The sequence below is a fragment of the Mus caroli genome, chromosome X, assembly GCF_900094665.2.
Source record: "Mus caroli chromosome X, CAROLI_EIJ_v1.1, whole genome shotgun sequence".
Lineage (NCBI taxonomy): Eukaryota > Metazoa > Chordata > Mammalia > Rodentia > Muridae > Mus > Mus caroli.
The window spans coordinates 96044055-96060555 of record NC_034589.1 but is presented as its reverse complement, the minus strand read 5'-3'; the positions used below and the strand labels follow the sequence as shown (position 1 = coordinate 96060555).

Genomic DNA, 16501 nt, shown 5'->3' with positions numbered 1-16501 from the left:
CCCTCTTTAAAGATTTATTGTTCAGTATGGTGGTTTGATTGAAAATGGCCCCCACAGGCTCACGAGCAGTGGTACTATTGGGAGGTGTGGCTTTGTTGGAGTAGGCGTGGCCTTGTTGGAGGAAGTGTGTCACTGGTGGAGGGAGGATTTAAGGTTTTAGAAGCACAAGCCAGGCCCACTGTCACTCACTCTTCCTGCTGCCTGCTGATCCAGACGTAGAACACTAAGCTACCTCTCCAGCACATTGCAGCCTGCATGCTGCCATGATCCTGCCATGATGATAATGGACTAAATATCTGAATTGTAAGCCAGTCTTAATTAAATTCTTTCCTTTATAAGAGTTGCCTTAGTCATGGTGTCTCCTCACAGCAATAGAAATCCTAATTAAGACAATCACTATGGGTTTGTTTTTGTAATTCACTAACAGTATTTTAAAGATAGGGATTTATAGTTATTGCAGTTTGGATAGGCCCACTGCTGTGTGGCAGCATTGCAACAATGGCTATGGCAGATATAATAGTGACAATCATCATTCCAATGACTTTTTGTACATATGTCCAAGGGCACAATTACATTATTATTATAAAGTAGATACCCCATGACATGGGTGAGCCAGATTAACAAGAATCTAGGCAGGGACTTGCTGCCTAAGAATTAATATAGAAGAAATTTTCAATTTTGTGACATTGTGTTGAGTTAGGCAAGGTGTGCGTCATCTAAGGGACAGAGTCACAGTATAATGAGAAGTTTGGTAAGTGGGGTGAGGATTATAAGTGACAGCTGGAATATAAGGTTGGGCAGTATAGATCATGAGTCTCGCTTTTGTTCCCATAGCCAACTGTGCCCCATTTTAGAGGGCTAGTACTTTCCCTTCTTTAGCAACCTAGGAAAAAGAGGAAGTTTCAAACACCAGGGCAGATTTGAGGAGAATAGTAGATAGGTTTTGTGGGGATGGAGCATAGGTCCAGCAAACCCTGGCTCCCAATGTAGCATGTTAAGGCATGGCATACTCCCGTGATTTAACACTAGAAGGAATCAAATTTAGATTACCAGGCTGCCAATTTTCTAACACTTTTTGTTTGTTTGTTCTTTTGTTTTTCAAGTCAGGCTTTCTCTGTGTAGCCCTGGCTATCCTAGAACTTACTTTATAGACCATGCTGTCCTTGAACTAAGAGATTTGCCTGTCTCTGCCTCTGCTTCTGCCTCCTTAGTGCTGGGATTAAAGATGTGTGCCACCACCACCTGGCTCTAACACTTCTTCAGGTAATATTTCTTCTTCATAATTAGGTGATTACAGATATCCAAAACAGGAATAGGATAAGAGTGCTCTTTTAGGATTGAGTGAAGGCATTTAGGGAAAGGTGGCTTTGTTTTTATGGGACTGGGGTAACCAGGGAACCTAATTGCCTGACTAAAGTTTAGATGGATTATATCTATCATCTGGTCTTAGGATTTATTTTGATATAGGAGATTCATATGCCACTGTGGTTGCCCATAAGTGCAAAACAGACTTGATATGGTAGGAAGACACATAGGGACATCTGTAGAGTAAAATATACCTATTTTTTTCCCAAGGGAATCCATGGAATTTGTTTAGAGGAATCTGTAAATAATCTTGTAACTGGATAAGGGGGACATATGGAAAAAGATAGTATTTCCAGTGGCCACTTTGTTTAGCAGAGTTTCAAGTTCAGACTAGATCATTGGTCAAATATTGGGCCTGCCATATGTGATTGTCCTCTGAGATGAGCAAGTGTCATTTGGAGACATTCAGTTGCCCTTGCACAAGATCACCCCAGCTGTGCTTGTTGACAGTTTGTCCCCAAACCCAGTATCCAACTGTTCCCTACCAACTGATAACTCCAAACATGGCCTGGGGGAGGGGACAGTGTATACAAAGGCCAGGGCTTCATTTTTGTGGCTATGGGAAAGCCCTCATTCTTTCTGGGTTAGCCTTTAGGTGAAGAGTTCCCACACCACCTTAAGTAACCCCTCACTTATGCTCTGAAAGGAAGCCTAATAACCCATTGCCTCCCGTTATTGTTATTCTTCTATTGCTTTCATAATACACTAAGACCAAGGCAACATAAAGAAGAAAGGATCTATTTGGGGTTTACTATTTCAGAGAGGTGCAGTCCATGATTGTTAGAACAAAGGCATGAGGGTTAGAAGAGCTGAGAGTTTACATTTTGATGCACATGTAGCAGGCAGAGAGAGAAAATGACAAACTAAAAATGATTTGAGTCTTTTGTAACCTCAAAGTCTGCCCCCAGGGACATACTTCCTCCCAATCTTTCCCAAATAGTTCCACCAACTGAGGACCAAGGACTCAAACATATGAGCATTTTGGAGCCATTGTCACTCAAACCACCACAGTTCCCCAGAGTGAACATGGGGGAATCGAGCCTTAATTTGCTGTTGGGACCTTGGAAAGAGGAGTAGACTTACTTACTTCTCCCCTGGGAAGGGATTTTAGCCATAGGGCCCCAGGATCTGTGTAAAGCTAAAGCAAGAGGAGACAGGAAAGTAAAGAGAGTTCAGTGTATTACCTTATAGAATTGAGAGAGATTGTAGCAATCGTAGCAAAAAAAAAGATCTTTCCAGAGTTTTTTCAGACCCATTGTTCTGAAATTTCTGATACATTGATCAGGTTTTGGACACTTGTCCATATCAATAGCGGGTAGGAAGCTGAAGTTATTGGTAGTATTCACACCATCTCTTGCAGAAGTACATCCCTGGCAATGGAGTTTTCAACATGAGATTGAAGTTCAGGAGAGGGCCTGGGTCCCTCTTCTGTTGTTCAGTCTTCTGGGGCCACCTCATTGTACAGATTTATGAGTAATGCTGGGATCCAGGGAGGGCCTGGAGGAGAAAGCATAGATGTGGAGCCTTGGCCCCAATAATGAAGGGAACAGGACCCAGCCATTGGATGGGCCCTTGAGAAATTCTATATAAAATCACAGGTTAGGGTAAAAACTTCTTGCTTCTTGTGATGTTGCTTCTTGCTTTTTTCTTCAGGTGTTGGGAAGGCATGAGGTAGAATTAAGAGGAACAGTTTTAAGTCTTAAGTATAAATTGTTTTGGCAACTTGCTCCTGAACAGTTGATACTTTACCCCCTTTTTTGTTTATGTATTTGATTCTTGAGTAATAAATCAAATTAATTAGTACAATTAAGGCGTATACTTGGGGGTTATAGAGAATTCCACAAGTGATGTGAATTTCCCAATGCTGACAGGAAATGATAAATGTTTTAGATACATAATCAGGACCACTGTCTCTTTTCATCTATTTTGGGACTCCCATTATAGAGAAAACAGTATGTATCTGCAAACAGCTCAAGCAGACTCGTGTTTGAGCAGCTGGAGCAGGCTCCTGTGTTTTGAAACACTGAAACACTGAGCAGTAGTTTAAATAAAGCCTGAAAGGGAATCAACACAAACATGAGCAGATTTAAAATTACCAAATGCATGTATGCAAGTCACATCCACTTGTCAAAGATCATTAGGATGAAGAGCATGGGGGTTGACTCCTTAGGATGGTAGGACCCAGCATCTGGCAGTTGGTCAGTGACTGGACAGTTTGTTGAGTTTGTACTCTTGATTACTGGGATTGTTTTGGTAAAGCTTTAGCTCCTTCACGAAAAAAGTAATGGGGAGCAGTAGCCTCTTGACAAAAGGACACGGCAAGGCGGTTAGTATGATGCTTTCTTTCTGTGATGGGGCCAGGTCATTCTGGGTGAACTCAAATGTGCCGAATAAAAACAGAATGAGGAGGCTTTGAATGGAGGTAAATACTGATAATATGAAGGGCTCTGAAGCATGCTCCAGGAAGGCTTGAAACAATGGTTGTTGGCTTGAGCCACATAGTGAGAATCAGTTAGTAAATCAAAGGATCAACTCTGGGAATTATTTAAAGGCAGAAAAGACAACCAGAAGTTCTCTGGGTAATGGTTGCTTCACGAATGCTAAGAGAGTGCCATATTCCAACAGCATCTCAGCTTCTTTGCCTGATCTACTGGCTCTAACTAAAAAAGATAGCCCATTACAAATACGACATGTACTTATGGAGGGGGCGGAAGACCTATATGGGAAGGAATAGAATTGCACAGAATCTTTAAAGGAGGGAGGCAAAAGGAGATTAAAATCCAACAATACCAAAACACCTTGTTAGAAAGAGGTCCCTGTAGATTTGTGGGGGAATCTCTTTACTGCTCTTATTACATCTAATTATGTATCTTTAATTATAGATGAGTTTAATTTTGAATTGCTCTTAGTAGTAGTAATGCAGTCTCTCATTGTTTGAGGGTTAAGAATAGAGCTGGGTGGCTTGCTACAGGACCGAGTCAGAGTCTATATAAAACCAAGCTGAGCCGGGCGTGGTGGCGCACGCCTTTAATCCCAGCACTCGGGAGGCAGAGGCAGGTGGATTTCTGAGTTCGAGGCCAGCCTGGTCTACANCAGCCTGGTCTACAAAGTGAGCTCCAGGACAGCCAGAGCTATAAAGAGAAACCCTGTCTCGAAAAACCAAAAAAAAAAAAAAAAAAAAAAACCAAGCTGTGTTCCTGCTGAAGAACGGCAGTGGTCCAACCAGTGGATTCCAAGCTAGAAATGAAAGTAAAAGGGCCTGCTTTACTCATTCTCTGGGCTCTCATAATTGGGTTGTATTTGTCACCGCTGCTAGATTGATGTTGACTGGCCCAAAAATGCTTTTTACATATTGGGCATATTTTAGAAAGGATTTTATTATACTGGGGTTGATTAGCAAGATTTTGTTTACATCATTTTGGGAAGTGACCTCTCCTTCCACAAAAATACACATATGACGAACATGGAGAGATTAAGAGATTGTGGCGTGCTCAGTCCTAAGTTGAATGTTTATATCATATACCTCTCCTTCCAAAGCTCATAGATGATTGTAGAAAAGGGTGTGGAAAGATTATAAGATCCAGGGCAGTGGGTGACTTCAAGGAAATTGTATTTTCTGGATACAACAAGGAAGCTGCATATATGAACCCACAGCAATTTAGACAGCATACACATAACCTACATGAGTTCAAGCCCAACAAAACCCGGGATGGGGAAGGAAGGTGAACTTGAATTCCTACCCCTAGCTAAGGAGATGTTGGCAATTGATAGCTGCTGGGGAAAGGAGTGTTGATTTTCTTTAAAGGTGTGGCCTCTGGTAAGTCAGCCATGCTCCAGTGGAAGGCCATATATGCAAGAATACATGAGGAGCACAAACTGTACTCAATGTTTTTGAAGGGGTTTTATTGTTGTTGTTGTTGTTGTTTGTTTGTTTTAAAGAGAACACAAGGTTGGGTGGAAAGAGAAGAAATGGACCTGAGAGAAATAGAATGGGTAACTATGATCAAAATATATTGTATTAAATTCTCAAAGAATTAACTTAAACAAAAAGAAAAACTGAGCAACCCTTGGCCAAACTAACCAAAAGAAAGAGAAGGTTCAGATAAATAAAATTAGAAATGAAAAGTGAAACACTATAACAGATACCAAATGACATTCAGAAAATCATTAGATCTTACCTTAAATACATAAATTCCATTAAATTGAAAAATCTAAAAGAAATGGATCAATTTCTAGATGCATATGACCTGCCAAAATTAAACCAAGATTGATAAACATTTTTAAACATATCTCTAGCAATCAGTGATTGTAAAATCCCCCAACTAAAAAAAGGTCAGGTTCAGAGAGATTGGTTGGTGAATTTTACCAGACCCTCAAAGAAGCACTGACAAGAATGCTTCTGAAACTACTCTATAAAATGAAAAGGAAGAGACATTACTAAACTCTTTTTCTGAAAGTAACATTACCAAGAACAGATAAAAATTCAGCACAAAAAAAATTACAGACCAATCTCCCTAAATAAAATGAAAAAAATAGATAAAAAAATCTCAACAAAATACTTACAAATGGAATTCAATAACACATTAAAAGATGATTCACTGTGATAAAGTTGTGGCTACTCCAGAGATACTAGGATGGTTTCAATATATACAAATCAATAAATGTTTAAAATTATGTAAGTGGACTGAAGGACAAAAAGGATATGGTCATCTCGATACACAGAGTTCAAGGGTTTTGACAAAATCCAAATTAGTGCTTCAAAAGTCCGGAATAAACTCAGAATAGAAAGAATACATCCCAGAATTACAAGCATTATATTTGACAAATGTACAGCCACCATTATATTAAATAGGGAGAAACTGAGAATATGTCCATGAAAACCAAGAACAGGACAAGGAAGGGTATATACTTTCTCGAGTCTCACTTGGTATAGTACTAGACATCTTAGCTAGAGCAGTAAGACAAGAAGGGTAAATAAAAAGGGATACAAATACAAAATGAAGAAGTGAAAGTAGCTCTATGTACAGATGCTATGATTCTATACATAAGAGACTCTAAAGACTCCACCAGAGAACTTCTAGAATCTATAAACACTTTCCACAATGAGGCAAGATACAAGATTAACATGAAAAAAAAAACATTGGCTTTTTTTATACATACCACTGACAAACTACAAAAGAAACTAGGATACAAGCCCATTCACAATAGCCTCAAAACCAAACCAAACCAAAACGGCTTGGAAGAAACCTAACAAAGGATTTGAAAAACCTCTACAATGAAAACTATATAACACTGAAAAAAGAAATTCAGGAAAATACTATCAGATAGAATGACCTCCTATGCTTATGGATTGGGAGAATCAGTAATGTAACAATGACTATATTAACAAAAGCAGTCTGCAAATTTTAGTGACGTTCTTCACAGAAAACAAAACAACCCTTAAAGTCTATATGGAAGAAAAGAGACCTGACTAGCAAAAGCAATCCTGAAAAAAAGGAATACTACTGGAGAAGTCATACAGGCCAGCACAAAAACAGACACTGAGATTAATGGAGTAGACTCTAGGACCCAGATACAAGGCGACACAACTACAGTTACCTAAATTCTTTAAGCAATATTTTTAATTCTTTCAAATTTTCATATCATATATTTTGAACATATTCATACCCCAATTCTTCACCTCACATCCTCCTCACATTCCTCCTCCCAAGGCTCAGGAATCTTCAAGAAAGAGGAGGAAGACAGTCTAAGAGCCATATGTAATTGACAACACCAAGTAAATAGTGTTTCTAGATTCAACAGGGCAGATACACATGTAAACTTGTCTGATTTTTCTTAGAGATGTCAAAAATACAGACTGGAGAAAAGACAACATCTTCAACAACTGGAGCTGGGAAAACCAAGTATCTACATGCATAGTAATGAAACTAAATCTTTATTTTTACCCTTCAAGAGTATCAACTCCAAATGGATCAAGGACCACATTATAAAGATTTGAAACTGAATAAAACTTAAAGGGGAGACATTTCTGAATTAAGACTTTAATCACTCAGAGCTACAGCTAATAATTATCCAATGGAATCTTGTGAAACTAAAAAGCAAAGGAAATTGTCAGTCGAGTAAAGAGGCAGCCTAGAGAATGGAAGGAATTCTTTGCCAGCTATATACCCTATAGAATTAGTATCTAGAATATACAATGAACTCAAGAAAACAAAAAGCATAACAAAAATTGCCATGGAACTGAACAGAGTTCTCAAAATAAGAAATATGAATAGATAATAACATTTTAAGTGTTGGACATCATTAACTATAAAGAGGAATGCAAATTAAAGCTACTTTGAAATTTCATCTCATCCCAGTCAGAATGGCTATCATAGAAAAAGCCAAATGACAATACTGGCAAAGATATGGAAAAGTAAAACATTTATCCAAATTGTTTGGATTTGTGTCTTTAATTTTTAAATAGCATTAGAAGCAGAAGCTAGAAAGGGCCCATGAGCTAGAAAGGGGAAGAGGCCTAAGGGGTAGGACACATGTGATAGGAAAGTGGGATACTGAGGGTTCAAGGTTTAAGTGGGGGTGGGAACAGTGAGACAGGGAAAAGCCGGGGGCAGCAGGGGTAAACTCAAGCTAAGGATGTATGAAGAACCCTATGGGAAACCACAACATTGTAAGCTAATTCAAATATATAATTTAAGTTGGGCTTGGTGGAACACACCTTTATCCCCAGTTAGAGTCTAGCCTGGTCTACAGAGCAAGTTCCAGGACAGCCAAGTTCTACACAGAGGAACACTGTGTCAAATATATATAATTTTAAAATAATAGTGTTATGGTTTAGATATGACATGCCTATGTCAGTCAGAGTTCTCTAGAGTAACAGAATTGGCAAAATGGTTCCTGGTCTTGCTCACCCACTTTTACTGTACCTCAGGTACTTCTCTTCTTTGGGAACACTGGCATAGAAGACTTGGCTGTGGAAGAAGGCTGACTGCTTTCCCTTTCCTCTGTGCAATAATCTAAACTAGTAATTCCCCAGGGAAAACCGCGCCCTCTCTAAGGGTGATGCTCAGGTTTCCAATCCTGTCCTTAGTTTTGGGAACATTTCAGGAAGTATAACTGAGCTCAGCCGAAAGAGTATCCATCTATTTCCTACTAGGAAATTTTAAAGATAGTTTTAAAGATATTTCATACTAGCTGATTTTAAGTTAACATTTTTAATGCTGAGAGGATCTGTACTAAGAGAAACAAATCCCTAAGCCCAACCATAATACACGTGGGAACCAAAACTAGTATTTCAGTGAGACTGATGTGGACTGAAGATATGGTCACAGTTGAAGAGGAAAAAATAGGAATTTAATTTGGAAGAAGTGAGCATATTATTTGAGCATTAATTCCCTATTTGCTGAATAGATGTGCAAATACAGTTTAATTTTACTGTTTAAAAAATTGGCAAAATGATTATATATTATAATATATAAAAATTAATATGTATTAATAATTAATGGATTAGTAATTTGATGGCTTTATTTGAAGTGGGAGAATCCTTTGCAAGCCAGCCATATTTAGAGGTAGGTCGCTGGGGTCCTGTTCTTGGGGACTGTGATGGTTTATATATTCTTGGGCCAGGGAGTGGCACCATCTGGAGGTGTGGCCTTGTTGGAATAGGTGCGACCTGGTTGGAATGGGTGTGTCACTGTGGGTGTGGGCTTAAGACCCTCACCCTAATTGCCTGGAAGTCAGCCTTCCACTAGCAGCCTTTGGATGAAGAGGTAGAACTCTCAGCTCCTCCTGCGCCATGCCTGCCTGGATACTGCCATGCTCTCACCTTGATGATAATGGACTGAACCTCTGAAACTGTAAGCCAGACCCAATTAAATGTTGTTTTTTATAAGACTTGCCTTGGTCATGGTGTCTGTTCACAGCAGTAAAACCCTAACTAAGACAGGCACTATACGTTGTCATCCTTTTTCCTGCCCCCCACAGCCCCCGCAAACACAAGCGTCATGACTGCTATTGGGCAAGCAGTTCTGCTCTTCAGCTCCCTCCCACTACAATGCTCAGGCTCACCACAACCCAGAAACAATAGAGCTAGCCACTAGTGCAGGGAACTTCGAAAATCATAAAGCAAAATCAGTCTTCCCTCCTATAAAGGATTTATGGTATCTGTCACAAGAACATAAAATCACTGGCAAGCACAAATGTGTACTAAGCTATGCTTAGAAGTAGTAAGTTCTGCTGTATTATTGCACAGTAAGGTGACTACCGGCAACTTTTGTGTGGTCTGTCTCAACAGCTGAAAGAGGACTTCATTCCTGGTTCCTGCAAAGAAGGAAGCCTGAGATAACTGACAATAATAGCAAGTGTCAGGCTGCCTGGCCTGGGTGACAACACAACGTTTGGGAAGGTCATCTACAAGGAACTTGCAAACAAAATCAGTTTTTGAGGATGCTTTGAGTGTCATGCTTTCCATGGGTTTTCCTTTCAAGTGCAAGCCCTTTTTTCTGGTGATACCCAAGAAACACATACTCTAGATTCCTGACATTGCAGAAAATGCTGATGAAAGTCTTCTTGGACAGCTAATGATTACTGCTGAGAAATGTGTATTGATCTGGGCCTGAAGATGATTATCAAATGGTAGTGAATAAAAGTTCAGATCGAGGACAGTACATCTGTCATGGTCATGCCCATGTTATTGGAGGTCTGTGATGAACTGGCCTCCTGGGGAAGTGTGTTTTCAAGACAGTTTTCCCTTCTCTAGGCAGTGATCAACTTTTCAACTTCCAGTGTATTAAATAACAAATTTGTTTTTGTCTCTGTAGGGAGATACTGAAGGAATAATTTTGAAAACATTCACAATAAAAATTGTCATGTGGATTTTAAAAAGCTAAAGGAAAGGATTTTGAATATTCTCATTATGAGAAAATTATTTGAATAAATCAGTATTTCTAATCTGATTCACAAATTACAAAATGTATATATGTATTGAAAATCTCATGGTATCATATTAATATGTATAACCTTTGTTTTGTGTATCGGTTTAAATTTTTAATAGAAAACAAAAATTGCTAAGAGAGACTTTAAGTTTTCCCACCACTGAAGTGCCAGGGTGAGGAGATGCCCAGGTGGGCCCCACCTGCTCAGAGGAGAAAGGGAGGGGAGAGGGAAGAGGGGGGGTAAGGGGTGACCAGGAGGGAGGCAGTGATCAGGATGTAAAGTGAATAAGTAAATAAATGAATACATTTTTTAAAAAAGATGTCTTATGCTAATACATATGTCAATTAACTCGATTTAGCAATTTCACAGGGTGTACATATTTCAGAACATGAAATATTCCACAGGGTGTACATATTATATACAATATGTACAATATTTGCATTTAAAAAGTAAAATGTAGGGGCTGGAGAGACTCTTCAGCAGTTAAGGGCACTTACTGCTCTTTTGGAGAAAAGGGTTTAGGTCCTAGTACCCACATCCATTTTGAAGGGGTCTGATGCCCTCTTATGGCCTCTGAGGAGTCCTGCATGCATATGTGCACAAAAACTCACACAAGTACATAAACATACACAATAAAAAATAGGAAAAAATAGGATAGCCCCATGGTTAAGAGGACTGGCTGCTCTTCCAGTGCACTGATGTTCAATACCAGGCACCCACATGGTAGCTCACAACTATCTGTAATTACAATTGCAAGGAATCTGTTGATCTCTTTGGTCCCTGCAGGCACCATGTGCAATACATGATGCACAGACATACATGCAGGCAAAACACCCAAACACATAAAATAATTTTAAATTAAAAACAAATATTCAAGGGGCTGGTGAGATGGCTCAGTGGGTAAGAGCACTGACTGATCTTCCGAAGTCCTGAGTTCAAATCCCACAACCACATGGTGGCTCATAACCACCCATAATGAGATCTGACACCCTCTTCTGGTGCATCTAAAGTCAGCTACAGTGTACTTATATATAATAATAAATAAACCTTTGGGCCTAAGCTAGCAGTGACTGAGCAAGTGGGGCCGATCGGAGCAAGCAGAAGTCCCAACATTCAATTCCCAACAACTACATGAAGGCTTACAACCGTCTGTACAGCTATAGTGTACTCATATGCATAAAATAAATAAATAAATCTTTTAAAAATAAATATTCAAAATAAAAAAATATGCTAGGCATGGTAATATATGCCTTTCAGTTGAGGATTCAGGAGAGACGCAAGCAGCCAGGTCTCCTGAGTTCCAGGCCAACCAGACAGGCTACATTCTGAGTCCTTGTCTTAAAAAACAAAGGTAGAATATGGTGGCTGTGGTGGCTCAAATCCAAGTAGTCAGAAAGCTGAATCAAGAGGATTACCATATGTTTGAGGTTCGAGGCAAGGCTGGGCTACAGAGTGAGATTCGGGCTAGTCTAGATAACAGAGTGAAGCCCTGTCGAGAAAAAAAAAGCAAAAAATAAAATGATTTCTTTGTCCAAAAATATTGGTGTGTGGGACCAGAGAGTTACCTCGGTGGTTAAGAGCACTTGTTACTCTTACAGAGGATCTAAGTTTGATTCCCAGCACCCACATGACTGCTCAGAACTGTCTGTCACTCTGGTTCCAGAGAATCCAAAACCACCTGCTGACCTCTGAAGGCACCAGGCATTCATGGGGTCAACAAACATGCTGGCAAAACATCCATGCACTCAAAATAAAAATAAAACTAAAAATACTTGTAAATGTATGAGGTTCCCATATTGGTGTCAAAATTCTGCTTTTAATTCTTTATTTTTAAAAAGCAAAGTTTCTGGGCTAAAGAAATGACTCAGAGGTAAGAGCACTGGCTGATCTTCCAGAGAACCTGAGTTTGGTTCCCAGCACCCACACAGCAGCCCACAAACACCTGTAACAATTCCAGGGGATTCGGCACCCTCTTCTGACCTACAAAGGAACCTGAGCACATGTAACATACACACAGAAAGATATAACACAAATATTAAAATGAAGATAAAGGTAAATGTTTTTATAACAGAGTTTCAAAGCGTTACTAGTTGTTCATATAGCATGTTGTTCATATAGCATGTTTCCAATAGCATCCTCTGAGAGAGCTGAGAGAGCAAAGCAAGCAAAACATCCACGGCTGAGGAAGGAAACAAAGTGTCATGTATTCTTTTGTCTTAAGATGAAATTTTATTTGTACTTAAGAAGGAATTTCTTACACATCCCATAAACATGGAGGGACCTTGAGGACATGACGATAGGGATCTAGTCTCTCAAAACATCAAATACTAAGGCTGGAGAAATTGTTCGGTGGTTAAGGGCACTTGCTGTGCAGTCATAAGGACTGGAATTTGGATCCCAGTAAGTATGCCGCAAGCCAGGCATCCTGAAGATGCCTTTATCTCCAGTTCCAAGGGATACAATCCCCTCGTGGCTCCCATGTACACATAGGCATGCACAGCTACACAATGTGACAAATGCATGCCCACCTAAAATTGTAAACAGTAAAATGTTGCATGCTTTTACTTGGATGAAGAATCCCAAAGAGTCAAACTCAGAGGAACAGAAGAGAGGATGGTGGCTTTCAGAAGCTAGAGGCAGAGGAATGTGGGAGTTCCTTTTTAATGGTTACACATTATTTTCCTCTTATTGAAAATAGCATTAATTTCCTCGTGTGACATATCCTGATTACAGTTTGCTCTCCCTCTACTTCTCCTCCCACCCAGATCCCATCCATTCACAAATGTCTACTTACTCTCTTCATTAATTTTGTTACACTCCACTCTTAGCAATACAATGCTGTGGACACCAATTTCTCAGCAGGTGTCAATATCTTAGATTAGACCAGTGGCATTTAACCTGCCAGCTGCAACATTCTTGACTTCTCACAGGGGTCGTTAAAGAAACAAATATTTACATTATGACTCATAACAGTAGCAAAATCACAGTTATGAAATAGCAAAGGAAATAATTTTATGGTTAGACGTCACCACAACATGAGGAGCTGTATTAAAGTGTCATAAACTTAGGAAGGCTAAGGAAAGCTGGCTTAGTCCCTCAGAGGACACTGTATCTTTCAGTAAGGCATAGGTCATGTTTGTAAAGAATCTCAGAGGAATCCTGGCTCCCAGTCCCAGGGGAATGTTGCTAGGCACCCCCTAGTGCCAGTGCATCAGGGGCAGGCACACAGCTCAGCCACCTTCCAAGGCCCTCACTGAGCTGACTTGTAGCAGGAGGCAGGACAGAGCTTGGGTATTCTCCAGGGCACACCTCTCCTGGCTGAGGAGGAGGCTGAGAGAGAGTGGGGGGTGGTGGTGGAAGGAAAGGAACCCTCCTACCTCCTCTTTTCCAGTGGGGCCCAATTTTATTTGTCAGAACTGAGCCTGGGAACCTGCCACTTCCTCCCCTAGAGGCAGCGGGATCAGCAACACACTATTGGAGAGCAGTAGGCCTGGATGAAGAGGAAGAAGGTTTTGTGCATACATGCAGCCACACTGGTGACAATAGCCCTGAGCATGCAAGAACAGTGCCTGGTGCAGGAATGCACCACAGCCAGGCCTGACTGACTTGTGCAAGCTGCCAAAAACCCAGGTGCAGAATCTGTCAGACTTCACTTAGCTCTTAGCCCTGGCAGACTTAGCCAATGTAGCTTAGAATGAGAGCCACATCTGGACGAACCAAGAGCATCCATCCTCTCAGAGAGGGGTTCCAAGTAGATGAGGGTTTGAGTCCCCACTGTCTATTCAGGCTCTGAGGTCTATGATGGTCCCACTATATGTATTATGTGCTGTCTCACGAAATCTCAACCTATGGGGACAGCCCAGAGGGGACACCCTGAGGCTGTGAGGCAGAGTACAGCCAGACCGTACCCATTCTCAACTTGCAGTGTGCACTCTCTGACTGCCCAGATCACTCCTGGACAGCTCCTGGGAGAGCTACTGCTTCAAAGATAGGCACCAGCCAGCTAATCTGAGAAATGAAGCTTGCATATCACTCTCTCACCAAGAAGAATCTTGAAACACTTTTATTTTCCTTGTGTATGAGTAGTTTGTCTGCATGTGTGTCTATGGACCATGTGTGTTGTGTGCTTAGTGCAGGAGGAATCCAGAAAAGGGTCTCTGATTCTCCTGGAACTGGAGTTATAAAAAGATGTGAGCTGGATGGGGGATCTGGGACTCAAAGATAGGTCCTCTGGAATAGCAACCTTTTAACTACTAAGCCATCTATCTTCAGGACCTCTGGGCAGATTTTCTGAGAATATACCCTAGGGCAGGATCTAGAGCCTACTTAGGAAACTATTTTTTGAGAGCTCTGATCAGTGAGTTTTGTGTCTTGCACTTCCAAACACTCCATGCCTTCCTGTGGTATAACTTTCAAAAAAAAAAAAAACACCTTTAATGAAAGGTTAAAGCCAACCAACCAAGCACACTGTACATTGCATCGGCCAAAGGCTTAGGTCTCACCTCATGCTGACAGTCACTAAGTCAGAGCTTTCCACACCAAGTGTAATCAGAGATTCACAGCACACACAGCCAAGGCAAGGGACAGACTCCATGGCCCCAAATGACTTGGCATCACCAGCTCCCAACACGAAAGGTGAAAAGCCCCACCTCTCAGGATTGTGGGTTGGCAGAACCCACACCTGCTGATCCCTCAACCTCAGATCCTGCCTGGCACTGGATCCCTGCTCCAGGCTGGAAGAAATCCAGTCTGCCAGGATGTGGAGCCCTAGAGGTAGTAGGGAAGATGGACCTGGGACATACAAGTACCACATTTGGAAACATTTGTGACATGTGGGAAGGGTGAGAAGAGACCTGAGGAAGACCTTCCACACATGTGTGGACACATCACCTTCAAAACCAGATGCAGTTTTCCACACTACCTGGGGACAGGTCCATACGACATTGTTCTTGGTTCCCATTGTAACTTAAAGGGAAGTTTACACAATGCCTGGAGCCCTTATGTCCTGCAGATGAAGGAGGAGGATGTCCTTAAGTGCCTTGTGGTAGGAACGCACTTAGGTGGCACCAACCTTGACTCTCAGAAGGAGCAGTACATCTAAAAAGGAAAAGGGACAGTATCTACATCATAAATCTGAAGGGGACCTGGGAGAGGATGCTGCTTGCAGCTCCAGCTCTTGTTGCCACTGAGAACCTACTGATATCAGCATCATCAGGAACACTGGCCAGCGAGCTGTGCTGAAGTTTGCTGCTGCCACAGGAGCCACTCCAATTGCTGGCCGCTTCACACCTGGGACCTTCACTAACCAGATCCAAGCAGCCTTCAGGGAGCCATGGCTTCCAGTGGTGACCGATCCCAGGGCTGACCACCAGTAACTCACAGAGGCCTCTTATGTCAACCTGCCCACCATTGCTCTGTGTAACAGATTCTCCCCTGAGCTATGTGGACATTGCCATCCCATGCAACAAGGGAGCTCACTCCGTGGGTCTGATGTGGTGGATGCTGGCCTGGGAAATACTCCGCATGCCAGGTTCTATCTCCCGTGAGCACCCCTGGGAGGTCATGCCTGCTCTTTACTTCTACAGAGACCCAGAGGGGATTGAGAAGGAGGAGCAGGCTGTTGCTGAGAAGGCTGTGACCAAGGAAAAATTTCAGGGCGAATGGACCACACCAGCTCCTGAGTTCACTGCTGCTCAGCCTGAGGTGGCTGACTGGTCTGAGGGTGTGCAGGTTCCCTCTGTGCCCATCTAGCAGTTCTCTGCGGAAGCCTGGAGTGCACAGCCAGCCACTGAGGACTGGTCAGCAGCTCCCACAGAACAGGCCACCGAGTGGGTTGGAGCCACCACTGAGTGGTCCTGAGCTCCACTGCTCAGGAGACACCTGAACAATGGAGAAGAGGTGGAAGGAAAATAAAGTTCCTAGAAGCCGAAAGGAAAAAAAAAAGGGGGGGGGGACCCATACGCACAGGCTAGCATGATGGTTTAAGCCTGCAAACCTGAGTTCACACGTTGTAATACACTTTAAAAATCTGGCTGGACAGATGGCTCAGGGGATAAGAGCACTGACTGTTCTTCCAGAGGAGTGAGTTCAATTTCCAGCAACCACATGGTGGCTAACAACAACCTGTAATGGGATCTGATGCCCTCTTCTGGTGTGTCTGAAGGCAGCAACTTGGTACGCACATGAAATAAATAAATCTTTT

The 16501-nt window shown here is 41.7% G+C and overlaps 1 pseudogene; it reads left to right on the top strand.

Annotated features, from left to right (window-relative positions):
* Positions 1-15172: 15172 nt before the first annotated feature.
* LOC110286312 lies at positions 15173-16158 on the top strand (annotated as a pseudogene).
* Positions 16159-16501: the final 343 nt, after the last annotated feature.